Source organism: Protopterus annectens, chromosome 10.part0 (assembly GCF_019279795.1).
Source record: "Protopterus annectens isolate FY-2018-M chromosome 10.part0, PAN1.0, whole genome shotgun sequence".
Lineage (NCBI taxonomy): Eukaryota > Metazoa > Chordata > Ceratodontiformes > Protopteridae > Protopterus > Protopterus annectens.
In genome coordinates, this window is record NC_056744.1 from 677,987,701 (window position 1) to 678,015,171 (window position 27,471).

The 27,471-nt window shown below is 34.5% G+C and overlaps 1 protein-coding gene across 5 annotated transcripts in view; it reads right to left on the reverse strand.

The window, feature by feature from the left end:
• DAB1 (DAB adaptor protein 1) overlaps window positions 1-27,471 on the reverse strand; it is a 2,980,230-nt gene that overhangs the window by 2,952,306 nt on the left and 453 nt on the right. The window lies entirely within an intron of this gene.

Sequence of the window (27,471 nt, forward strand, 5' to 3'; positions counted from 1 at the left end):
TATCAGCTATGAAAGCAACATGTTTGACTTGCTCAATGATGAAGAGACATACGCTAGAGTTTCCTTGAATTAAGTCAACATTGCCTATAAAAAGATTTCTGTGTGTCTAAATGACCTAGTGATAGAGGGGCTCATAGACATTGAGACTTATAACTTTTTAAATGTCGACAAGCCCAGAGTACCCTCTATCTTTGGCATACCCAAGGTCCACAAAAGTATTACTGACCCACCGCTTAGGCCTATTGTCTCTGCAGAAGAATCAGTAACTGCACGTTTGGCAAAATATATAGATTATAATCTAAAAAACACAGTTTTCAAAAATAAAAATATTCTCAAGGATTCATGGGATTTTTTAAGATGCATAAGCAATGAACAACAATCCAACACAAGTACTTTCATTACAATCGATGTAGTGGATTTGTTCATGTGTATTCCACATGATGTGGGGCTTGCTTGGTTTGAGGAATTCATGACCAGTTGTGGGGATATTCCCTTTGGTGTATTTCACACTTGTCTAATTTTAATGGACCTAGTCTTTAACAATAATTTTATTTTCTTTCAGGGAGAATACTGTAAACAATTGAAGGGCGTGGCAATGGGGGCACACTGTGCGCCTACCTATGCCAATATTATTCTCCTATATTGGGAAAACAAATATGTGTTCACCTCTAAATTTAAGCAATATTGGAACCTTTATGGGCGTTTTTAAGATGATATCTGTATTTTTTGGACTGGTACTGATGATCATTTTTTCGAATTCATTGAATACATTTCTAAGACTATTAAGTTCCTAAAATTTACATAACGGCTTAACAATAGTGAGTTAAATTACCTTGATGTTAACATTCAAAGAGTGGACAATGCTTTCAAATCTAAAATACATAAAAAGCAGACATTCTCAAATTCTTATCTTCACTATGCGAGTGCCCACCCCCCACACACCAAAAAACTGGTCCGGGCTAGCAGATTGACATCTGATGACCAGGATTTTAAAAGAGAATGTGATTTTATAGTAGAAATGTTCAAAGCCAGATGGTACCCTCCCACACTTTTGAATGATGTATTAGCAGAAGTCATGGATGGTAGAGAGTCTAGGTTTGCCCCTATTTTGGGTAAAAATCACCCCTCTGATTATGCAAGTCTAGGTACGAAGATAGAAGGGGCGTCTTACCAATCTGCTTTGACTATCACATATGATGGTGAAACAAATTTGGTCAAACAAGTTATAGACAAGGAGTGGAAAAAATTTGCAGCCTTATCAGATTTAAATTGTATATTTCTTCTTCTTTTTTGCCTTTAAATTGTATATTTGACAAGCCACTTAAATGTGTGTACAAAAAAAGGATGAAATATCAAAAATATTTCGGAAGGAGGTTCCCATTATAACAATTTCGGAACTCTCATTAGTAACAAAAAAGGTACACACAAATGTGGAAGTTGTACCCAATGTAAGTACATACGTTCTGGGGACATGTTATATTTAAAATGTAGAAACAAGTATATAACTACTAGTGGGTATGCAAACTGTAATCCCACAGGTGTGGTATATATTGTTTTGTGTGGGGCATGTGACTCCTTCTATGTGGGTAAGACTGAAAGGAGGTTAAAACAAAGAATGTATGAACACCTTTATTATTTAAGGAAGAAAAATGATAATAACGCCCTGTACAAACATCTTCAGGCATGTCCAAAAGCAGACTATCAATTTTTCATGATAGAGGTGGTCCCTATAGTCCCCAGGGGTGGGCCATGGGAGACCAGACTTGAATACAGGGAACTATATTGGCAATTAGTCCTGGATGCTTGCAACAATTCAGGACTTAATGATATGGTGTCTTTAAAACCTGTACTCAAGCTCAGGTCTGCAAAATTGTGATATTTTTACATTTTTTACATTTTTTATGTATATTCATGTTAATTTATCCTGGTTTATTTATTTAAATGAATTATTGATTTTATATACATTTTCATGTGTTTTATTATTTGTCCACCAGATGGTGCTAGACTAGTAAGACTGTCACATGAAGTTTAGAATCCACTCTTTCTGTATCTTGGTAACTAATTGAATCACAGATTTCATTGGTCTATTCAAACAGGAAACGTTATTTAGCTAGGTAACTATGACGTTTTCGTTTTTGCCCATCTGATGAAGTTCTATGAGACGAAAACATAAGGGAAAGTGTTTTTTATCAGCGTTTATGTTATTTGTGGATGTGTGTTCCTTTTGCTGTGTTTGAACCTTAAATCACTTGTGTGTTGGAACTGCTGGTGCCTAATTTTGGATTATCTTTTATATTTCACTTTTTTTAGAAACTTCACTGCTTCATCATTTTATTGCTTTCAGGTTACCATTGTCTTTTAGACTCAGAGATAAATAGGATAATCAGCATTACAGCAATAAAAAATGGCGATATTGTAGTTGAGGGCCTCACTAGATGCGCAGTAGCAAGCCACGCCCAAAACCCACCCCCGTGATATGTCACTCATGAATATGCATTCCCTCCGAATGTACAACCGAAGAAAAAGTGCACTTGACATTGTAATAGGACAGTAAATATAACAGTAAACTGAAGTAAATTACCAGTATGCGTGAATGACATTTAAACAAAAACACTTTCTCGACCTTGGTGTATTTCAGTTGCTTAGAGGACTGCCAACTGCTAAATTATGGATTTGATACAACGTAATAGCTTCTTATTTAAACTAAAGTGTTTCCGTTGTCACAGTGCTTTTAATAGTCAAACAGTCACCAAAATCTCATATTGACACTTTGAATGGTTATGTGCTGTCAGTACAGCACGCAATCGTATGGAAGTGTAACTGCTTCTTTCTTTTACTCAGTTGTGGGGTTAGTCTTTAAGTCTTAAGTATTACAGAGTGTTGCCGCATGACTGAACTTTGATTTGCACATATTGTGTATAATGGCAAGTTTAATCGACCTAAAATGTTAAGAAATATAGAATTTATTGCCAGTTGTCGAAAACCCCAAGTAATATGCAGACTGGGTTGTCACTCAATTTGCGACACGCCCACTTCTGCGCAAAATGAACTGGTGAGGCCCTCAACTACAATATCGCCTAAAAATTACCCAGTATTCACTCAGTATTTGCTGTAACTAAGATTTACCTGCTTCTACTGACAAACTTAACTACAATGGGTGTCCAGCACAAAGATTTATGGATAAAATGGCCAACTCTCTTTCAGATGAACTGCTTAAATGGAAACAATTCCATCCTCCTCACTCTAGAAGACATATCTGTTCAAATGTAAGTCAGTTTTATTAATTGCTTTATATATTTATTTATTTATGTATACGTGAATTGATTTAGTTATTTATCTTTGTCAAACAATCCAGCAATTGGAACATCCATATAGGTTCCTCACTAAAAGAATACAGGGCATAAGCAAAATGTCTTATGCAGACTGTCTCAAGGCCCTATCCCTGTATTCTTTCTCCTACTGGCTTTTGAGGGGGAGCTCTATGCCTGGCATACAGGGCATTATCAGATCCCATTCTGATGGACCTCCTGCATATCACAAAACGAACAGCACCAGACTTTCCCATTCTATAGACTTAAACCTTGCCAGAGATTTAAATAGGACCTACTGGAGATACAGATACTATGCATCCCAGAGACTACACTGTCTATGGAACGGGCTCCCCATCCATGTGAAGCAGAGCTCCTCCCTAACACAATTCAAGTACAAATTGGACAATTGGATGGCGAACAGGAAATTCATCCCTGGTTTAGCACTTTGTCTCTAATGAACACAGATAACCTGTAAATGGTTCATCTCCCAGGCTACTGTTTGTAAATGTTTCATCTCCCAAACCCATGCTTACATTTATCAAGGGTATCAGAATTTGTCAGAGATTTGGGATGTATGGCTAGGCTTAAAAAGTCCCTTGTGGTCGTTAGCCTAGTAAACACCTATGAACTTATGGACCTATAAAACATTAGTTTGGTTTAATTCAGTTTAAAGCACCTAGGTCTGCACCAACTTTTAACTTTCAGTCTGGTGAATAAAACCTCATGGCCTCCCCTGAAATTTGCTTTGCTGACATTTGTAAACTCCATCAAGTGCAGAGTGGAAAGTGAGCTTATAACACCTTGTCATCTTTAACAAATGTAATGATAACTTTAGTTCAGCCACAAAGGCAGGATTACCATGAAATTGGCCAGCCTCTCCAAGGCTACCAAATAAAGACTGTGTTATCATCATCTCACTAATACTGGCTTTTAATGGAGAATGCAGCTTGTTTATGGGACTTTTTTAATAAACCACTAGCAGATTTCCCCTCTCCCATAAATAATTTGAATGCAATGTCTGCTTTGACTAGTGTTGTTATGGTTTAGCTTCTATAGGCCCATCTTGCTAAAATATCTTGTGTACATTAGATAACCATCCCATCTAAACCACATTGCTTGAGAAGTGATAAAAAATGCATGACCTATATTTTGTATTAGGCACTATTTAGCTTAAGAAGTAGAACATAAATGAACCTTATAATACAAAAAAAATATATACAGCCCTGACTAGCTATGATTTGATGCACTGTTCCCATGTACCCACCTATGTACTTTATATGCCAATGTATTTGGTACAAATAAAAAAAAAGTAATACATTTGTATGAAAAACAGGTATTGATATATCACTTATATCAAAATTAAGGTACTCAAACAAACACAGCTGCCATCATAAAATGTAATAATTGATAGCCAGGCCAAAACAAAATAACTTGAACGTAGTTGATTTAAGTCAATGTACATAGTTTGTACATTTTATCTTTTCATGTTCACAGCTCTTCCATTTTTATTGATATTCAGGTCACTGTCTAGATATGTGTCATACATGACCCTGGCTATAATATTACTACAGATAAAACTAATTGCTTTTTCTATATAATTGTCATCATTAAGGCATTACTACAGGTCCATACCCCATTGATGATTAAGCACTAATACTTATTCTGCATGCATTGTGTTCTCTTACAAAATTTCTCCCTTAACCTCTTAATTTTAGGAAGTCTCACTAATTATTCAAACTTACCAGACTGACGACCTTTACAAGTCATAAAATGAAATTCCTCCAGTGTCCCCATTCATTCTCTCTCAACATAATGAATTGAATTAGCAGCACCAGTTGTCTTCCAGCAGTCTGCCTTTTACAAGCCTATTCTGTCCCTTCAGAATAATTTCAAGAAGTACGTTTTATCCAGTCTGATTCCTAAAGTTTAGCCATAATTTTGTTGTCTGCATTAATCAACGATATGGGCCTGTAGTACTTTGTGCCAGTAAGCCTATCTGGCCTTGGACAACATCACCAACCTTGATCTCTTCATTGAATATGAGATTACTCGTTACCTCTCTAACCTCTCCATTTCCTCTCAAGGTCCTACTAATCCCATTTTAGTAGAATTAAAGCAAGAAGCCATATATGTACTTTCTACTTTCTTTTCTTTCATGTTACTTATACCCTTCTTTAATTATTCTTGTATTAATTCCACCTCCTTTCATTTCTCCTCATTCCTTCACCCCTGCATGGTCAGGACATGGCCCTGCTTGGTCAGGAATCCTGCACACCTTTTTGTAATATACTTAAAAGGTGATGGCTTCCTCCTGCTTTTTGTTTTCCCCCATTATTCCCTTTCTGCCATTTATCTTCACAACCTTCATTCTTTCTCTTCCTACCATATTGTTCTGTATAATGCTCCTCCCTACTGACTGTCCTATGACTTAACAGTAAGGGACAGATCTAGGCAGAAGTTAAACAAGCTACAGCTTAGGCCCTCACAGTCTGACACAGCCTCTGAACATTTCAATAGTTTTCATCTGTTAAAAGTGTATTATAATATCCTGTATGAAATGCTCCAGAAATTTAATTTTTATTAATAAATGTCTTTAAACAGTATGATTAAATCATACTTTAATGTCCTAAAGTGAATGACTGAATGGGTTTTTTATGCATCTTGTCAAGATTGTTGCCAAGTTCACTTATAACACAACCTTACTGTCTGTTCACACTTGCCAAATAAGACCTCTATAGCTTCCTATAACTTAATGCTTCCTCATATCAAAACATGGCACTGGCAGCAGTATTCTTTTCAATGCTAATTTTCAGGTTTATTTGATATTATCATTTTCACTTCTACTTCTGCTTTCTTTACTAGCTCCACTTGGAACAGTTCTTACTTCCTCTTTCTTAAGTCTCAACATAGTTTATTTTTATATTTCCATTCATTCTAATTCTAAGCTTTTTATTGCATTGCTTTCCTCTTCCGTGTTCTTCCTCTTCCCTCTACTTTCATTATCCTACACCTCATGGCCACCTTTACCCCTCCAACCATGTTTCTCTCTGTCCCATTTGTGTTTACAGTTTCCTTTATCATCTTTTTTATACTTCCTTTATCTCTATCTCCATTTATGCCTTGCCAACCTCCATCTGTAACCCTCACTTATATCCTTGTCCCAACTACCTTACTTTTATTTTCACTGCTGTGTTGCTAAGATAAAATGTTCATGCATTTAAGCAATCTGCCTATGATCATTCTTATTACACAAGAAGCCTGTTTAATCTGCTGTCCTATAACATGCAATTTATAAGGAAAATGTATTTCTTACTATCTGGATGCTACTGCCTCCAGAAGCCTAACCCCCCCCCCGCCCCGCATCTTACATGTTCTTGCAGAGATCCTGCTTCATTTTCTGATTATATTGTTTTTCTCAAACAATCTACCTCTTGCAAGCTGTTCTACAATACACAAATCTTCCCAAATGAATTTTCTGCTAACTCCCTTCAACTCTTGAAGAGTCAACTGTAAAACACTATATCATCCCTATTTAGAGAGCAAATTCCCCCTGTCATCCAACTGTTCCTCCATTCTCCTCTACGATATTATCTACCCATACTATCCTGCTTCCTTCACTACTTCTGATCTACCTGCAGCCCTCATCAGAGGAGTAAGGCTACACATCTCTTTCTCCATCTCAACATCACACGCCCCACCACTGGGAAATCCCCACTCCTTTATTTTTAATTTCATGTAGTAACACTTATCCTTTATACTGACTCAGCTTTCTATGGCTTATCTTAAATTTAATGTAATGGGAATATCTCCTTACTTCAGAATACTACTGATAACATTTTTCACTTCTGCAGCCTTTCACTAAAAACCCTGTTCCAGCTCACCCCCCCTGCACCCCTACCCCACCCCCCCATGTTTTGAGACCAAGTGATTCTCCTATTCTTAAGAAAATTGTTACATCTGAATTTTCATTCATTGGCATACAACTGTACTCAGTCCCCTTCCATATCACATGGATTGGAATCACAGCTGTCACTCATCCTGAATTCCATGGGACCACCAATTTTAAGCTTAAATAAGCTTAATCCTATGATTGCCTGATTTGGGTGCTTGTTTCCCAGAGATTTGCATTAAACTGACCTCTGTTCTGGCTGTAGATGTCTCAGCCAGTCAGAGCATCACTTTACTACATCTCATTTGCATGTTGCTGGCCAGTTTCTCAGTTTCTTTCCAAACTTCTTGTTGCTTACATCCGGAAACTTGGACCGATGTGTTTTGGTCTTCAATTAGGCCCGCTAGTCCACATATAATTAGCAGGAATGAAGGAGCCTTGGTTTTGAAGAGCAGTGAATGAACTTATCAGCAAGTTGAGGACGAGAAGCTTGAAGCCAGGTAGAAAGAAGAATGATGAACTCGGGTTTCATTAGTGCTGAATAACCTATTTGCTGAAACTCAAGGGAATGTGGACCATTTTTCTGCTTGGGGAGGTGAGCTGTATCATGCTGAGCTTCTGGAATATTTATGCACATTAGGTCTGAGTTTTGCTGCCACTCTTCCGGACTCGACTTTTGGATTTTTATTTTTATTTAAATTCTTTATTCTGTGCTGACCTTCTGGTAATGGGTAAGTTAATGTTTTCTGGCAAATGGCTAAGGACAGAAGTCCTTAACCTTTGAGATAAAGACCTGCATACCTTTCAGAAAATACATTTAGCACATATCCTGCTGTTCGAACATTTTTCTAAGTTTATAGACAACATTTAAAATCTGTCCTCATAAGATGTGGTGCTCTCTGGCAAACCACTACCTGAAGATAATCAATAACGGCAAACATTTGAGTTTCAGACCTTGATTTTCTTCATGAAATGCATGTTAATACATATCCTGTTATAACATTATTTTACATTTATAGGAGGAATATTTAGAATTTGTCCTTTGTGCTTGTCCTTTATTCCCCTCTCCCATTATTTAATGCTTTGTCCACATTTCTCATGCTGATGGGTTAAGAAGTATACAATTTTTGCCTCATATTTTTTGGTTGTTCCTCATAAAATGTGTTATTTTCGGGCAAATCACTGATTGAAATACCTAAATAATGTCAGATATTTGAGTTTCAGGCTTTGGTATCTTTCAGAAAATGCATTCTAACACATATACTGTTATTCTAGCATTTTTCTAAGTTTATAGGAACAACATTTAAAATCTGTCCTTGATGTTTGGCCTTTTGCCCCCCCCCCCCCCGCCTTCATTATTTTATAGGTTGTGCTAATTTCTTCTGCTAACAGGTTGAGAGGTGTAATCCATAACTTTTGCCTCATATGTTTGGATTGTTCTCACAAAATGTGTTGTCCCCTGGCAAATCACAGACTGAAGTTATTAAATAATGACAGACGTTTCAGTTTCAGACTGTGGAATCTTTCAAAAAATATATATTTTTACACATATCCTGTTATTCTAGCAAGTTTATAGGAGCAATATAACAATCCGTACCTAATGTTTCTGCCTTTGTCCAGCTCATTATGTTATGCTTAGTACAAAATTCTTGTACTAACATGTTGAGAGGTTTGCCTTATTGTATGTATTGCTTCCATATTATTTGTGTTTTAAAAAAAAGTTTTAGCACTTGTCTTAAAACTAACTCTCTTGAGTTTGAGGGTGAGTGGGAGTGTATTACTTTTTTTTATTTATTTTTATTTGTTCTCCATTTGAATTTTATATGGCTGTTTGAAAATACGAATAATCCCATGCTGAGTTTGTGTATGTATAGAACTATTTTTTTAACTTATCTACAATGATGTCTTGTCTTTATATAGTTGAGCATGTGTGGGTGTGCCCTTTAATGTGATTATTCGCATATGCATATATTATGTTGATTAGGTGTCCCTTATTGTCCCTGATTTTAAGATCCTTTCTCCCTGATTCTCTAACCTGGAGGTTGAGAAGTATGATTGGAATCATCCATTATATCTTGGAAACCATAATCCGTCATGCAAGATTCCTGTCCCCTTATTTCCCCAGTGTGTCCCTCTGTCCATAGTCTACTGTTAAGCATTTTTCTTCTGCATCTCTGTCTACTGTTATACCTTCCCTTGCTTCTCTTCTCTTGTAGCTGTTTCCCCAAATAGTCTTTATACCCTAACACTATTACCTAACTATTCTCTTCACCTCAAAAAAAAAAAAAATAGCAGCTATTTTTCTGTTAAATAAATTACATTACTTCATTTCTTGATCTTATTCCAGCATTTTTTAGTATCTTCCATCTAATTCATCAGACACAACCCAATACAGGCATTTACATGTACCTGAGAACGCTTGCTTTATCTCTAACACATTTTTATTTATTTATGTTGTTCTGTCCTTCTAGTCATGTGATTCTCTCTCAATATGAACCCATAGTCTCAGCTTAATTAAGATTGTACTTCTCAAATTTCCAGACCTAATATATCGGAGAAAAAAATAAGTACTTGAAGACTGTCTTCTTTTCTGCCATACTTTCACCTTGACATTAACCAACCAGTTCTTCCACGTTTGTATGGTCTATATTTTCTCCTTTATCTACTCTCTTAAATGGTTTTGGAACTGTGCTGTTTTCCGCTCCCTTATATATCTAGTATTGAGCTTTCCGGATTTTGAAGCTCCACTGCAGTCCTGTTGTGTGTGTCCTACCATCAGATCTTTCAGTAGAGCCACATCCATCCATGTTGTAGGGTTCAGCCACTCTGTTTCGCTGCCTCTGCAGCTCTCTCTCTCTCTCTGCCTTCCTATCCATCTCATGTAACACATCTGATTTACTGAACTTCTTGACAGTTACGTTATTCTCCCTCAGCCCTCCTATGCTTTAATTTCTTCCTTTCCATTCCTTAGAGACAACATTTGATATTTTTATGATTCCTCTTTTCTTTTGTTTTTTTTTATATTCCAGTACATCTATTCTTATCTTTTTACTTATTACCAGATAATTGAATGCTGCTGAGATAAACACTGAATGCAGATTATAGTTTGAGTGAGCATTCCTGAATTCTTTTTTTTATTCCCTAAATATGTCATAGTGTTAGGTTTCCTGTTAATATGCTCATGCTATGTTTCATATGAATGTGTTAGCATTGGGGATGACGATTAGAAAGGAATATGTTCTGAAACTTCAGAATGCACTATGTTACATTGATTACATTTGGTCACAATATGGAAGCCTGTGTCTATATGTTGGACCTCTTCTGCTTGTTTGAGCTATAAAATCAGAATGATTTTATACCTGTAAAGCATCATTTTTTATTTTGGAGACAGATTCTTCTTGACTCCTCAGGGTCGAACAACTGCAGTAGTCTGAAGCTTTTTTGGTGACATATCTCTTATCATTAGTAAGGTAAGAGATTGGCTTGAAGGCTACTATCTTACTTCACCTTGGCTTTGCACTAGCTGGTTAACTATAGATCCACATGTAACACTTTAAGCATCAAGCAAAAATAAGTCATTAATTGTGTGTTGCCTCAAAAGGTAAGCGTGAGGCAGATAATTTTTTTACCTGCTTGGGCAGCATAGAGATGGTCATTTTTTTCTCATTCCGGGTCTGCTTATGTCTTGTGAGGGCTACTATCTTTTTTTGAAAACTGAAGAAACAGCATTAGTGGTGAGGAAGCATCAGTGTCTAGTTAAGCAACAACCCTTTTGGTAAACCAGCAGTACTTAACAATATCTTCAAGCATTTTTGGGGGTTTTCCTGAGGGACTACTTCCAGTGGTTCTTGCTAAATGAATAGTGTTAGAATGCTTTTCTGTGGTATTCCATGCTGTTGGAATATTATACTTAGCATACTAGTATTCCAGCTGAGTTATATGTTGTCTTTCCATGCTCTGAAGCTTCAATATTTTATTTTACACCTGACTTCTTTCTTTTCTTTTTTTTTTGAAACTGTTCAGAGTACTGCTCTAAATAAACACGTAGGGCTCTTGCCTTCAATATATCTCTTTTATAAAATATCCTCATTTTTGATTTTTGCATAAGCCTTCTGGTAAAGACAAGTCAGGTCATCTCTGATCAGTGTTATGGTAGGTCATGTCTGTATTTGTTAGTCATTTTCCTAGAAACGTCCTTGCAATTGTTTAATAACTATGGGATACCTCAGATTTAATTTAAGATAGCATTCATGTTAGTGGAAGTTTTGAAAGGAATTTAGTCATTATCAAAGAAATAGTGATCTTTCCAGTCAGGAAGTTGAGAGACAGGGTGAGAGAACACATGTATCATATCCGTACCAAATCTAGTATTAATGTCCTGTCCAAACATGTACTGGAGACTAATGAACAACACAGTTTTAGATTCCTGGTTATGCAAGTTAATGCTCCCAGTATACTGGGGGGGGGGGAGCTGTCAGGAATTTTACTGAAAGATGTGAGGCTCAGAGCAGATAAATAACCTGGCCTGAATGATAAGGTACCCTTAAGACCTGTTTTAAAGAATAAAAAATTGAAAGTTAAATACTGAAAGTTTTCTATGTTACATATTTATATTTTAACATCATGCCTTATGTATTCGATATATAAAATGCATTTTTAATATATATATTTTTATATATATATATATATATATATATATATATATATATATATATATTAATATATATTTTTATAGGATTTCAGAATGCAGGATGTGATGTAATAGTTTTAGCTAATTGTTTAATTAATAGGTATATATATATATATATATATATATATATATATATATATATATATATATATATATATATATATATGTGAATGTGTCCACAAGGAGAAGTGTTTTTGGTCTGAAGAAGCCCTGTTACAACAGGTTGTTAAAACAGGAGACACTTATATTAGGGATATGTTTGCCTTTGTGAATAATATAAAAAAGGTGAGAGTGGAAGAAAGAGATATAATGACAATGGATGTTAATTCTTTATATACCACCATACCTAATAACATAGGGGTAGAATATGTTGGGTTAGAGCTGGCAGAATCAAAGTGTTTTAATACTGAAGAAATTAGTATTGCCTTAGAAATTTTAGATATTATCTTATAATTTTTTGGAATTTAATGGTAAGTTCTACCAACAAACTAATGGAGTAGCTATGGGGGTCGCTATGGCCCCAAGCTATGCTAATTTGTTTATGAACAGATGGGAGACGGTATATATTAAAGCCAAGAGTATTACAAAAATGTTTTGTATTTTTGTCATTTATTGATGACCTTTTTTTTATTTGGAGGGGTGACAACTGAGTTACTATGTTTCTTGCAAGTAATTAATGCTGCATGTGAATATTTTAAATTTACTTGGAATTATAGTTATTCAAGTATTTATTTCTTGGATGTTGAGGTATATAAAAAAGGTGATAAATTTTATACCAAAATATATAAAAACGTGTCCAAAGTAACACATATTTGGATTTTAATAGTATGCATCTGAGTTATGTTAAATATAATATTGTAGCAGGACAGTTGAAGAGAATAAGTGACTTAACTGACTGTGACAGGAAATATGTAGAAGAAAGGGATATGTTATGTCAAAAATTTGTAGTTAGAGGGTACCCATAATCATTGATAGAAAACAAAAAAGAAGAAATAAGTAGCATTAGGAAGATGCAAAGTTCAATAGTTACACATACAAATATAACTGATTTTCAGAATGATAGGAAATCAACTAAGAAAAACAATATAGATAAAGACTACAGTTTGGGAATGGTGATACCTTATTCAATTGATGGTGGACAAATAAAAACTCTATTGAAAGAGAACTGGAAAATGTTGATGAGTTCTCCAGGTATGAAGGAAATTGTTGGTGAACAGCCTGTTTTTGTTAACAAGAATGGTAAAAATCTAAAAAAAAATGTTATTCAAGATAAGGTAAAATATGTACAAGAAAAAAGGGGAGAAGTTGATAAAATGTCTAAATTGTAGTTTTTGTAAGTATATATATAAGGGACATATTTCAATTAGTATTAATAATATGACAATATATGTTAAAAATGAAAATATTTGTATGATAAAGTATGTTGTATATATGTGTAAGTGTACAGAATGTACCTCATATTATGTAGGTATGACAACAAGAGAATTATATAAACGGATAAAAAAAATCTATATGCTATTCAAAGAAATGATATTAATAATGCTTGGGGTAGACATTTTATGAATAAGAAGTGTATTGGTAACCCTAGGTTTATGGTTATAGACAACGTATGTAATTTTGACATAAAACTATCAGCAGATGAAGAGTTACAATGGAAGGAATACTGCTGGATAGTTAAGTTGAATGCAAGTCACCCACCTGGATTAAATGAGAAAGAACATTTTAAGACTTATCCAAAAATGAAAAAAACTTAAACATTACTATAATAGGGGTTTTATAAATCGCACATATTGTGAATGGTCATGAACATTTTGATGCTTTAAAGTGAGTTGTCTTTTAAGGTATTTGTTTAATTGTTTTCATTAATGAGTGATGAGTTTTATATAAAAGGGAATTATTCCTAAGTAATTTTGTTCAGTCTGAGGAAGTCCTGATGACGAAAGCGCTTACTGAATAAGCTGCTGTGAATCTGGAAATAAAGCTGCTTGATTTTATTATTTTGCTGTCAAATTAGATTTGTGTGCTGGTTTTCCTTTTTTTTCATATGTATATATATACATATATATATATATATATATATATATATATATATATCTATATATAATATACTATATATATATATATATATATATATATATATATATATATATATATATATATGGATTCACTACTGAATCTCGAAATAACACAATCCTGAAGACCTAAATACCGAGACTATAAGCCCAAAACCCCACATTACCGAAATATTAAAACCACAAAATTCAAAATAGTGAAAGTACTACATACATACAGCACACACACAAACATACACACAGCCTCCCCCCATAACCAAACAAACCACCCTACACTAAAGATAAGCAGGGGGGCGAAGCTCCCCTGCACCCCCGATGTGGGGGGCTGTGCCCTACACCCTCCCCACTTTAATATTCTAATTCCGAGATCGCACAAACATACACACAAGGCAAACTCACACCCACACATTACAGCCCCTCACACACACACACACACACACACACACACACACACACACACACACACACACACACACACACACACACACACACACCACAGTCACAATACACACTTACACACACTAAAGCCCCTCACAAACACACTTACACACACATACTTACCTGAACCGCAACACCAGAAGCGCTAACTCAAAATCCCTTAACATATGGATTTTGAATTTCATGCTTCTGGTCTTTCGGTAATGTGGGGTTTTGGCTACATGGTCTCAAGCTTTTGAAATTCGAGATTTCAAACGTTCAAGATTCAGTAGTGTTCCTATATATATATATATATATATATATATATATATATATATATATATATATATATATATATGTGTGTGTGTGTGTGTCTTTCGGCTTTTCCCGGTTAGGGGTCGCCACAGCGGAAACTCCGGCCCGCTAATGATTGGCAGTTGATTTTTATGCACTGGCTTGCCAGGCCTGATGCACAACCTTCAATGAAGGTACGCCAATTCATGCATGTCTCCATGCAGAAGACGCTCTAGCTGAGAATCGAACCAGATAGCGTCTTACTGTGAGGCGACAATGCTACCGCAGCACCACCACCGCTGGTATATATATATATACTATTATGCTAAATTGTGTAATCAAAATAATGTGCACATTCACAAGAATGCAAAGATTTGTTATATTAGCTTGTCTTGAGTTTACCAAATGTCATATAAAGAATGTAGTGGTGGTAAAGCTGCTGGACAAGACTGACTACTTTTAGAAATCGATGCATCCTTGCCAGAATCTATAACCTACTGTATACTTCTAGTAATGCCATCTCATAGGATACTTGTGATTTTTTTTCTGGAAATCATTGTAGCTGTCAGCATTACCTAAACCAAGGAAAGAACCTGCTGACTATTGTAATGTAATCCCATACTCCCATTTCAATAACTAAAGTAGATCAGAGGATCATAAGAGTCTCAGAATTTACAGCATCCAGACTTACATCTTCTTCTTTTGATTTGTAATAATCTACAGGTATTTATTAAGAAAAGAGAGGTACAGAATAATGTAAAATGTGGGCTCTATTAAACAAAGATGTCTACGGATTTTTCAACTAAAGTGTTTCAAATAGCATGATATAAGCAAATACTTTGGTGTTTAATTCTCTTAACTAGTCTTATTTTATATCCATTGTAAATAAAATTAATTTTACAATGGAGTTTATCGTTATAATTAAAGACTTTTACCACTTCTCTAATTCTGCTGTTAAAACGGGTCCTTATTTTTCTAATAGATGTTATATATTAAACATTTCAAAGCAGAACTTCTATCTTTTCCAATTTTCTGTGCTCTGGTCATTGAGCACTTAGCCTTTATGGGATTAATGATGAATAACTTAGATGGTTATCATAAACTGACACACATATGGGTTAGAGTCTTATTACTCACAGATGGAATGCTACTACTACTGCTAATAATAATAATAATAATAATAATAATAATATCCGCTGACTGTCCAGTACCCCAAATTCATGTACTATCCAGTTTAAAGACTACCTTTTTCTCAAGCTACTTGGTGTTTTTTCATTTCACAGAAATCAGACTGAATTGTCTATGAAGTCTGGGTTTATTTTGCCACCTGTGTATTTGTCTAACTAGAGATCTGAAACAGTTTGCTTCTGTTAACTTTCAATTACTACTTGAAAGTATGCCCCCCTACATTCCAAAAAATGGTCATATTTTCCAAAAATGGTCGTATTTTTCTTACTGTTTGACAACAGACTAGCAGTACTTAAAATGACAACTTTAACGCAAATTAAGTGAATTCTTCATACAACTTTGTTAACCTCATCCACAACATTGTTGGGTGAAGTAAATAAAATGCTGCAGCATCCTGCAGTAGCTATACTGCAATTAGTACATGATGTTAATTATGACAAAAACTGAAGCAATAACTTCCCTGACTTTTAATTGTACACCAAACTCTCAAAGTTTAAATCACTATTTATATGCTCAGACCTCTTTTTGTAATAGAATTCAGAAAGACTTGAACAGATAAGATAAAGAGGATAAAGAAGCAGGGCTTATTTGTCAATACTAGCGTCTTTACTTCAGGTTTGCAACATGCATCACAATCCATTACACAGTTGTCTCCCTTCTAATTCAGCATCGCTTACTTAAGTCATTGTCAGATCTGTTGTATTCTTTATACGTTCTTTGCATCTCCAAATGTTCCTTCTTATACCAAATATGGTCATGTTCAATATTATTCTGCTTCTAATACACATGAAACTGTCCATGTGATGGTAGTAAGGTCTTAAATACTGACTGCAAGGGGATTTAAAAATATCCTAAATGATAAGTTCTAGCAACAAAATAGTGACTTGACAAGTAGTTTAGGATCGAGACTATCAGGTTGCCATAGTGTCTGCTCCATTCCATACTGGCATCTGTTTTGCTTGTGGTTTTTGCACATGTTCTTTCTTACATTTGTCTTTCTTTACAGAATGTTTAATTCTTCATATGTGATGTTGGGTATATTGGCAAGAAGTGCCAAACAGCTGGACAGATATATGTGCTTTGGATTGCTGTAGTCTTTATGATTATTATTCCAATATTCAAAAAGTAATGCAAACTTGTTGGAGAGACAAATTTACTGTAACCAAGTATACCTTCTTTTCAATATACTAATCCTTCCATGGGAGTACAGAACTTCGTAAACTCTGTTACATTTTTTTCAGGCAGTAGAACTTAAGTAGATAAGTAGGCACTATAAATACTCTACCAAAATATGCAAATAGACAGATAGATTAGACAGATAGACAGATAGATAGATAGATAGATAGATAGATAGATAGATAGATAGATACAGATATAGATATAACTTTCTATTGATATACAAGAAATGCAAAAATGGCATTATAGTTTCCATAAATTTGAATTGTTTGTTAAAGGGACCTGAATTAATTGAAACAAGTGTGATTTTTTTATCACAGAAATGGCCTGGATTCCATGTACAAATAATGGTGTGTAACTGCTTTGTAAAACTAGCACCATGAAAATATATGTTGTATCAGCCCATATGTCAGAACACCCCACATTTTACAAATATTCATTCTAATTGCCCTGGTGGTATTGATGTTTATAAATCAGTACTCTAGATTTCCTGCTGTTGAAGTTCCAACATACATTTCTACCAATATTGTAACACCAGTACAAGGCAAATTTTTTCTCCATAACTGCCGTACAGATAGTCATGAAAACTGACATAGTTACACCTTTTTAACATAAATCAGTTCATCTTTGTGATGAGCATGCTAACGCATCTCTGGAGATGAGTTAATGACATAGTGGAGGAGCTCAATGGCGAGTATTGCAATAGCAATCTAAACAGCAAGTATAAACAAGAATCCCATGTAGATGGTAGGTATTTTGTATGCTAGAGTGTAAAACCTCTACACATGCAATGAATACAGGACCACAGGCAATCTGATGTTTAAATGCCACATTAATACCAACCTGCCCTATGTTCTGGAACAGTCTGAAAAAATAATTAAGTAGTATGGAAAAGGGACCAAGGCAAAAATAGCAAAAAGAAAAATCATACTGACTTAACTCACAAGAAAAAAAACTTACATTTCAAAAAAAAAAATATTTGATTGGCTGACAATTGTTAGACAGTACCAATGCGTTTTATTGTACAAACCAAACTCATACTATGTGCTTTACATAAAGAGTTCCATTTTAAGGTTGTTTGTTTGGTAGAACATTCATTTGACAAAACTACATTTGGTAAAAAAAATCAAAATCATTTTTGCTAGAACATTCATTTGGTAGAATCAGATTTAGTTGTATGAATGTAGTTTGAATCTTTAGAAGTGGTTTAGTTAGCTGATGTTTTCAAGATGCATTTTGTTCTTTTCTTTGTCTCGATTAAAAATAATGATGTCCTCATTATTTTGTAGGGGTTAAAGTCAGTTTATTGTGATCACCATTTCATGTGGAAAATCATAGTTTATATTATTTCTAAGTCTGTACCAACAAGTATTTCATTGTTTTGGTAGATTATTTCCCTTCTACAAATTGATGTGACCAAGGAGTTGATATATATATATATATATATATATATATATATATATATATATATATATATATATATGTACTCAGCAGGTGTGGAGGACATTAGTCCCCTGCAGAAACACTTGTAGTTCTATTTTTTTTTTATTTGTGTGCATTGGGAATTTGCTCATTTAACATGAATTAGAAATAAAGTATTTGGTTTACTTTTATACTAAATATAATTCTACCAAATGAGTTTTCTAACAAATGTGATTTCTACCAATTTTTCCTATCAAGTGTGATTCTACAATTTGAGTATTTAAAGATATATTAAATATATGCAATAAGAAAGACACTTTATAAGAAAACTGCCCATGTGGGCAGTTTTAATCTTAGCCAACTTTTCTTTCAAGGGTGAAAATCAAACTCTGTACAGTAAACAGTTTAACCATTATACCAACCCCAAATAAACATATTTTTCTTTTTATTAAGCTGTAATAAAGTTTTTGATAACTCTGAGACAGCTATAAGGACTATTCATAGAAACACACATAAAATGTTTAGGCCAGTGATAAACCATTACTAAACTGTTCTGAAAACAAAAATAAAACTATAAATCATCAGACTCATGAAGATCTCAGTAAATAACTTTAATTGGTTCTTTCAGCACTTTGGATATTATATTTTAGAAAATGATTTGTACTACTTAGCTAACTTGTTTCATTTAATGAAAAATATGCTTATCTGGGTGTAGTTTTTGTTGACTATTTGCTAAAAGTAGTGCAATTTAAAAGGAGTGATATGGCATTTTGGCAAGCCATGAGGAAATAGTAACATGCTAAGAATAAAATAGCTGTGATTGGTAAGTGTGATAAATCAAGTTTTGAGTTTCTTGAACAGAGGAGGTCAGATTGGCTCCAACATGAACTTCTGTCAATTTGCTACTCTATCTTGCTCGACCTTCAGGAAATGAGGACATTCTTATTCCTACTGAAAGATCTTGTTCCAAGAAATAGAATGAAAGCTTTGTGAATGCCTAGCTAAGGAGGTGTGAGGGCATGCTTTGCATAGAATTCCTGATGAGCTACTGCTTTATGACTGCTATATGAAACAGCATACAGTTTCTGATTTGTTGATTTGTTACTCACTGCACAATATGCATGTCCTCCTTGTGGTAGTATGAGTTTCCTGCAGGTGTTTTGGTTTCCTCCCACATTCCAAAGACATGCAGTGGGTGGAATGGACACTTCAAACTGGCCATAGGTGTGAGTGTACGTTTAAGTTTGTTGTATGCAAGAACAGCCATGGCAGGACTAGCCACCTGGTGCTGTAAACCTTGGCTCTAGATGATTATCACTGTTAAAGTGACACCCCAACCCTATGTGTAAAAATGGGATGTGGATGGATGGATAGACTCACTGCACAATTTTCTGAAAAATCTTAAACCGGTTTGGAACTGCAGTCTTTGAAATTTACAAGATGGTCACCACATTTTGCATTTGGGGCATTGTAAATTTTCTGCAACTTTCGTAAATTGAAGTTCATTACTTTGAATAGTATATAGCCAGGAACAATCCATTAATTCTTTCTATAGACTATACTGAATGAATCTGTATCACTGTTGTTCAGTGACTGTGTATTCTGTTATTTCAGTTTGTTCAAATCTTGTGTTTATTCCTGTGGCTGAATGAAAATATATTTGTAAAGATATAAAGATAAGAATGGATGTATCCACAGTAGCGTTAGACTTTGGTGTCAAATGTTTTCATAAATAATTTAGCCAAATTATTTTAATGTATATCCAATTTACTCATCAGCTCTTCTAGCAATTTTCCTGAGACTCTCTACCTTTTCATCATCTAGACCTTTCACGTTGGGTGAACTGCTCACTGTATTATGGAATAGTGCAGCACTAATAACACACATTTCTATTATTTTTATCCTGCTGTGATAAACTTTGTCCAAATAAAGGTAAGGCAATGTAAAAAAATGGTTTATATCAAAACCCAAACATTTATTATGAAGTTAAAACAACTGGCATAAAACACCCAAGAATGGCCTTTACCAGATGAAGGAACATCAATTTCTCAAATGTGTTGACTGAAATTTAGTACTTTACATTCTGTAACATCCCATATTTTAGTTATGTAAAAACTGAGATGGATAAATTGTCAAATCTAAGAAGGAAGGTAAAGCCATGCACAATGGGTGTGTCATTTGAATAGCAGGGCTATGATCTCATATATTGTCTGCATGATCTCATATATAGTCTACAGAACAGTTTACTACATGCGTGCATGAAACAAATTATTATTTTTAATTATACAATGGAATACTCCATAATGGCATACCTGTACACTTTGTAACTCTTAGCAGGTTGCTGTTTGAATCCCTCAGCTGTCACAACATTACCCGCATACCCACTTAACCATGGTGAGGCATGCTAGGTCCCCAAAAAGACCTAGGAAGGAGGTTGAGTCACATGATCGTCTTGTGTCAAGAATTAGGCATGAAACAGTTTTTATTATTCATTTTACCTAGCTATTCCGCAGTACAATTAATTCAGAGTCATATCTGAGGTAGAGTACAATCTTCAGTGCCATCACTGTTTAAAGATTTCTAACCACCTTTTCTGATATTTTCTGGTATTTGATTTTTGCTGTCCTCCTACAGTTCTACTCATGCTCTGTCATGAAACCATTAACACAATGCATGTCTTCACTCACACTCAACTTTACACTCAGCCCATCTAAAAGCTAGGTGTTTTGCCAAGCATAACGGTCAGCAAATTTTGGTACTAAGATCAGTGCTAATTTTCTAAGCAACAATCAGAATTTTATCTCAACATGTATGTGGAGGATTTTATTTAATGATATTAGGCATCTTGCTTTTTCTTTCATATCATGTATGGCTTTGATTGTACTGGTAGGATGAAGTAATGTTTTTCTGTTGTTCCCATCTTACTGGAGTAGGAATGGATATGTCACATCCTTCTTACCTGCCTCACATTTATAGAAAGATACACTTTGCCATTATCTCAACACACATCAATGAAAAGCACACAAACTCCAACATAGTGTTGTTTGCACTTTTCCTTATACTTAAATCTCCTAAGGATTCATGATGTGTGATGGAATGTACTTTCTTATATTAGTAAAAAACACTTTCAGGAATTCAAAAAGCAATATTTTTTTTAGTCTCAATCCCCCAATCCCTTGTGGGGAAGCTTCCTTACCCTGTAACATATCTATTTATATCTGTATGTAGATATATGGAGTTATATATGTAGAGAGATATGCATATAAACAGATAGATACTTTGATATGGGAGAATTATATTTGGTGGAATTTACCATTCAAATGATTTTTTGATGTCAGACTTGGTCGAATGTAAGTTTTGTCAAGTGGTGAACTATGTAAAGTATGTAGCATCGAATGCAAGGTAAGTGAGACTGGGTAGTAATATCATTGAGGGTGAGTGTGCGTGTGAGTATTAAAGTTAGAGTAAGGAATATCGAAGGTGATAGATGCATTGTTATGACTGGGTATCAGTACGAAGTATGCATATGTGTATGTGTGTGTGTGTGTGTGTGTGTGTGTGTGTGTGTGTGTGTGTGTGTGTGTGTGTGTGTGTGTGCACGTCTGTTTGTCTGTGCCATCTTTAGCTTTGCTGTTTAGCACGTGGGAGTTAAGTACCCTAATGCACAATGATTGGTTTGAGTACAAACGAAGTGATAATTTCATTTTCATGACTTGATTTCATTGGCTTATTGATCTATTTATTGATTTATTGCCCTGACTCACGGTTTTACTAAATGTTTTATATTTGGCATGCTGGAACCTGTCCATACCATGAACTACTTGTACAAATTCATCCATAAATGAAAGTTCTTCTCTCAGTACTTGATGGGAAATGGTAACAAGCAGGACAAAGTGCTGTTAGTCAGAGTTATTGTGCATCTTATAGAAAAGGGTTGCAACAAAATGGGAGATGAAATGAAAATTGTTGAAGTTTCAAAACTTCAAATATCCAATGGTCGAGACCATAAAATCAAAGATTTGAAACTTCGATATTGTAATAATATAAAAACAAAAATTTGTTTTATGTTTTTGAAGAGTAAAGCACTCCTGCACCCACCATACCCCCTGCTAAATAAAGATACCAACTCTAAGATAGCATAACGTGAGGATAATGGCAAATTTCCCTTTCTGTGTTGCACGCCAGTCTCCATTTAAAATGTTCAACGTTTTAAAACGTCAATCTTATGGTCTCAACCATTTGCAGTTTCAAGTTTTGAAACTTCTGAAAGCTTATGAAGGCAATCTGTATACACTACCAAATATAAAAGTAGAGGCCACCTTATCTAATCTTTCATATACCAATGTGTGATAAGATGCAGGGCAGACAGGCTAACAAAATCAAAAGGAACTGTCTCTTGCTTGTATAATGACAGAAAACAGTGGAACATTTAAAGGCTGTGAGTCCTTGTTTTGTTTTTTTGAATGAAAAATTACAATACATCCTACTCAAGCTTTCAGCCAATATGAATTATTGCCAGGAGATAAGGCAATCAACTAATAATGCTTTCTGTAGTCAAAATGCTGGAGTTGGCAAATCCTTATGCTGCTACTGTAATATGTATTACATCACTTCTGTATTCCAGTACAAATAAATGTTCTACTTAAACACAAGTTCAAGGATGACACAAAGCATTTTAACAGCCATCAAGTGACAATTCATAAGTGACCCAGGAGAGAACTGTTTTCAGCAACACATAAATAGAAGACTTCCAAACCATTTTCAAATAAACAGACAAGCACACATATGCCAGGTATTTTAACCAATCAGAATGCTTCTGGAACAATAGTGGTTTATTCATAGATTGGAATTGTTGAATACTTGCAAATCTGTTAATCACAGTCCAAGAAAATGCATCCCCCTCAGAGTTAATATACTTTATATTAGGTAACAGTGCATTAAAACATTCAGAACTGTAGCTATCTACAAAAATATCAGATTGTCTTTACTACTCTAGTCTGCACTAAAATAGATGTTAATTCTGAGTTTGCTACACCTCCGTTCAAGTAATGACTTAACAAGCTGATGTGGACTCTCTTTATAGTTCTTGCCATCACAAGAATTAACAACAAACTCATTTCATACCATATGCACAGATATTGCATTCTGTATAAAATATAGCAGATCATTCTACCTCCAAATATCACTGGTTCATTTGAACTTTTAGCTCAAGGTTAAAGGTCAGCAGTGCACATAATGGTTCAAGGGTGACGGTCACTAGCTTTAAATTTTCACTATATATGCAGCAAGGGACTTACACACAGATATGCTTGTATATTTCACATTGTACAATACCACATTGAAAATATTCAATTTCATGCTCATAGCAGTACAAAGAAATGGATACTCAGCCTCAGGAAGCAGAAATAGTCAGCCTAGCTTCAAGGAAGGATAATGCCTACACAAGCCCATACAATGAAAAGAGCAGACCAAACTAGTGACCACTAGGGCAGCATAGGCTGATTAGATGGAACATGGATAGTAAAGGAGATGACATACTTTTTAGCCACAGCTGTCTTTTATCTGCAGTTACACATTTATAACTGGTGAACTTGCAGTTGCTAATTATGTATTCTAGCCACTCGAACATGCTGTGTATGCCTTTCCTGATCACAGCAAAAGCAAACGGGAACAAAGTATGAGTGACCGGAGTATTGTTTGCTTTTTCATAACTAGATGCCTGGAAATGTACTTGATCAAATAGCATTTTTTTTTCTTTTCTCTTTTCTCTATACAGATTTATCTGCATTTACATGAAAACATCCATCGTTAAATGTCTAACAAAAATGCAGCAGCTAAAAATTCAGGCGTTTATCTTTTAGTTGAGAAGCATCTTCTGAATCAAAGCCTGTTCCTTTTCTCATTGTATATTTAATGAAGCAGTAAAGCAAATGCTGCTGCTGTTTGTAAAGTTCGCTTACTAATTCTGCATGATCCTTGAAGATTCATAGTTAATAAATAATTTCTTTGTTGTTCACCATATTTGCTGGATGCTGTTTTGATCACTGCATATGCTTTATTTCTTAAATTATGAATGCCTTCAATTTATGCTAATTATGTAGTAAGTAAAGGAAGTAACTAGCACAGAGCCTCAGTGGAGGCATTAGCAACCACTGGATGCTATTTTTCATAATCAGTTCACATAGCACTGTAGGCTTCAGGGGCTTCTATTCATTTTATTCTCAGAGAGTTCCTTAATGTTTTTAAATAAGTCTAAATATTAACAATTCAATTAAACTGGGTCCAACATGCACTGCTTGAAAAAAGCTTTTGCATATGTATTTCACCATGGAGGCAGTGACTGAAAGCTAAGCAATTGCATATGGAATGCAGTTAGCAATTAAAGAACACAAGTCATCTCTGAGTAATCATTTTAATGCATAGACGTGCTGAATCATAAAACTGACATATGTGCAGTTATGGCAATATTCTAAATATAAAGCAGGTGAACAGAGTTAAGTCATTGTTAATATACATCCAGTTCATAAGGAATAGTCTGTGTTTGCATGTCGAAATATACTTACATTTACAAAAGATATTGCATCCCTAACATTAAAAAAACACATTCACTCTTCTTTGAAACATACTGACTAAGCATGTCAGATATAAATCCCTGCAGTATAACAGAATTCCTTATATCTTAAAAATACCCTAAAGATGTTAATAAAAGCTATATTTCTATACACATTATTTAGGATAATATTATTCTCACAATAATATCATTGAACTGTTATTGGTTGTTAAACAAATATCTCAACTATACAATGTGTGTTACAGATGTTACAAACTTGAAATGACCAGAATGAAATAACTAGATGACTAGGAGTTACATCACCAGTAGCCTGAAGAAGTTAACCACGGGTAAGTTAAGTTGTCACTGTAGCCATTCATGGAAAAGGAGGGCGAATACAAGATATCACCCTGTCATTTCTTATGTTCTTACTGTTACAAATAGAATATATCTTTGCTGATGCACTCAGAATGGAGAAAGGTGGATAAAGAGACACCATAATGAGAATTCATCAAAGCTTGAGAAATCTACACTCGCATATGAAAAAAAAATGCAGACATAATGCACAACATCTGATTGAAAGGCATAAAGGGTAACACATAGCCTGCCTTGAAGTCATTCATTTTAAAAGTATCAGTATGCACAGTAATAGCATCAGTATTGCAGATGTTATATTTATTTTAATCTGTATACCCCTATGTAATGCTATGACCACAAGAAATTAAATCTGCTTTTGCTACCGTGTGTGTGTGTGTGTGTGTGTGTGTGTGTGTGTGTGTGTGTGTGTGTGTGTGTGTGTGTGTGTGTGTGTGTGTGTGTGTGTGTGTATATATATATATATATATATATATATATATATATATATATATATATATATATATATATATATATATATATATATATACATATATACATACATTATATATAATATATATATATATATTTAGATGAATACACACACATATATATATATATATATATATATATATATATATATATATATATATATATAGATATATATATAGATATGCAGAGAACATTCAAAATTTATTCATAGGAAACCTCCTCGGTGAGATCAGTGAATTATCAAGGTATATTCTGTTAACACTTTCTCTTCCAGTAATGATGACTCCCATTCTATAACATTATTTCTCTCTTCGTTGCCATATTCTTTTCTGAATACATACTAGTAAAGTACCACATGAAGTATAAAATCATTATTTTCCTTTGTTTTAACACCTATTCCAGTCAATAAAGTGCACCTTATCAAACTGTAAGAATGATTTACCCCCTTCAGTTGATAACCAATCGTCAATCATGTAAAAAACATTTTCCAGATAAATAAATGTCCTGTCTAAAATTAGCATAATTACAGACATTCAAAGTAAAGTCTTGTCCATTAATCTTCTCCTTCTAGACTACATATATATAATCTACTGCCCTTCAATGGGACAGAACTCACCCATCTACTTTCTTTTACACAAGAAAATGAGAAATGATGAGAATGAACAGAATGTGTTAATTGATAAGTCTGTGTAAGTTAGCAAATATACTTCTTCCTTATCCTAAGAGGCACGCACACCTAATTAAAATGATGGTTGGTTATGGTTGTGATGGCCATCAGAAGAGGTAGTCTGAAGTGAAATGAGCTTGATGTAACCGTCTTGCCCAGACATCTCATACTGTAAGAACACCTCTGAAGCATGTCCTGTCAGGGCTATGCTTCAATGTCTGAAGAGAAAGCCTTATTGTGTATAATGCTTGTGCAAGGAACAGAAATAGTGTTATAACAATAAATTGCTTAATTTTACATTGTAGTCCTAATTCAAGACTGTTACTGATGGTCTGTGATAGAAATAGCAGCATTCGTGCCTAAAGATCAGGAGAGATCATTTGCCCAGCAGCATTTCCAAACCCCTTAGACCATGCATCTAGGAATACTATTTATCTCATCTTTGGAGTTTACAAAATAAACAGAAGGCATGTTACTAGCATAAATAACCCGAAAAGAACTATATTTCTAAAAGATATCACTTAAAATGCACACCAAAAAGCATTCAAAAGCACATCAACAGCTGCAGGTAGACAGGAATGCATTAACAAGAAAAGCACACAAAATCACATTACACCACCCAGTGTTCTCAGGCATATACATAATACATTAACATACATATGGGGGCTATAACAGGACCAGAGATAATAAAATCTAGCAAATCAGATAGGAAAATAAAATTTCAGACTAAAGCTTCAAGTATTAAAATCACTGCCCTTTCTATTGCTTCACTAACAGATTTACCAGTGAAGCATATCTGTCAAGGAAAATCCATGCTATTCGTAACACTGGAGGAACCCTGAAAAACAATAATAAAGAAGCATTTGCCTGTCCATTGAATAATGTGCTTAACTATAATTGAGTAAAGCACTAGACAAGATTTAATTTGAGACTGTACATAGGACAAGAG